Below are 1,937 nucleotides of genomic sequence, written 5' to 3'. Positions count from 1 at the left end.
TTCGGCCCCAACTTAAGCCATCCTATGGCATCTGCTCGTTCACCACGACGACAGTTGGCGCCCACCGTGGGGCCTGAAGTGGCGCATGCTGGAGTTCACATTCGGGCGGGCCTCCTCGAGTTCGCCGGTGAGCGGACGGTGTCTGCGCTGGTGCAGAACTTCTACTCCATCGATTTCATCAACGACAACGCGGGCTGCTTCGCCAACGGCGGCATCTTCCCCAAGAACGGCCGCATCATCAAGTTCGGCAGCCACCGCATCTACTTCGGCACCGTCCCCGTGCGCCAGCGCCTCTCGCCGGTGCTGGTGGCACCGGACCCGCCAAGATGGCTCTGTGCTGGTCGCGCGCCCGGCAGCGTCGAGGTAATGATGACCGGTGTGGCTGGTGCAGGAAAGGAGGTGGAGGCTGAAGGTGCTGGTCGCGCGGTTTCGACCCGTGCGGCTAAGCCACCGCTGGAGCGCGACGCAGGCGCAGCGGGAGCATCATCCGCGCCACCGGCAACGCCTCTCCAAACGGCGATGAACGCGCTGGCAACCCCCATCGCGCGGAACATCGACCCGGCGGTGGCTCAAGCGGAGCCGGAGGCGCAGCGCTCGAGGATACTCGAGAGCGGCAAAGACGTTGTCAAGGCGCAGCGCGAGCTGAACCTAACCGTACGTGAGTATAACGCTGCCCATGGCTTTGCTTACGGTTAGCGCTCATGCTGCTAGGATACCGGAAAATCGGCTTAAGGCTCGCAATCTAGATCGAGATCTGCGTAAGGAGATTCTTACCAGCAAGAGTACCTCTGCATCTGTTAGCATTGTAGAGAAACCTAAGTACAGCAGTCCGGATAAAACAATAAAAGCTGCTAAGGCTGCCGTAGATCTGTGTGATTCGCTTACCGGAGAGGCTCTGGCAAAACAACAAGAGCGTGTCAGAGAGCTGCTTGACGCTGTAGAGCAGCAGAACGCTGAGCAGCTGGCTAGGCTGAACAAAGCAATAGCCTCGAAATCCGCGCGTTCAACAAAGAATGCCGGAAGCAAGTCCCAGGGGCAGGCCTCGCCCCCCATCCGGACAGAAGAAAAGAAAAAGAAGTGAACGCACGGCAGATGACTGTGTATGATCCGGTCCTTGCCGGTAAACAGAAAGCCGGGCAACACGATGCCGGTAGAAAAAGCCAAGGGGCAGAGCGAGGCTACGCCAAAGAAGGCTATGCCGGAAACAAACACGCCGGTAAACATGAAACCGGGCAAAACTATCCGGCTGCAAGGGCAGCGTATGATGAAGATGAGGAAGAAATGCCTCCACCAAGGTACCGGCAGGCAAGGGCCGCGGCACCGGAACGTTACGATGAAGCTGATTCTAACAGACCGGCAGCATACCGGAACCCTCTGGGAGAACGCTTGGGAGAGAGATACTTACCGGAACGGGATGCGAGGCACCGTCTGGATAGAGTATACTTGTCAGAAATGATCGAGGAGGAAGGTCCTCCAGGTCCGAAGTGCTTTGGCCCTAGAATCATGAGAGAAAAGCCACCGGTTCGCAACTTCACGTTGCCCCGTGACACAAAAACATACGATGGCACTACGAAGCCGGAAGATTGGCTCGCGGATTACGTGACCGCGGTGTACGTCGCTGGAGGCGGAGGAACCGTAGCCGGAGGAGGAAACCGGCGTTGGGCCGTAAGGATCATACCGTCGTTTCTGGTTGGACCGGCAAGAATCTGGCTAAATAACTTGCCGGCAGGAAGCATAAATGGTTGGCTGGATTTTGAGGAGGCCTTTGTGAGCAATTTCAGCAGCACCTATCAGAGGCCAAACAGGCCGCAGCAACTTGCTCTATGTCTGCAGCGCCCGAACGAAACAGACCGGGATTATCTGGCCCGGTGGAACACCATAAGGAACTCTTGCGAAGGAATAATCGAGGCGCAGGCCATTGCTTGGTTCAGCAGTGG

Source organism: Lolium rigidum, chromosome 2 (genome assembly GCF_022539505.1).
Source record: "Lolium rigidum isolate FL_2022 chromosome 2, APGP_CSIRO_Lrig_0.1, whole genome shotgun sequence".
In the NCBI taxonomy this organism is placed as follows: Eukaryota; Viridiplantae; Streptophyta; class Magnoliopsida; order Poales; family Poaceae; genus Lolium; species Lolium rigidum.
The sequence above is the reverse complement of the archived record's forward strand: the minus strand, read 5'-3'. Positions refer to the sequence as shown.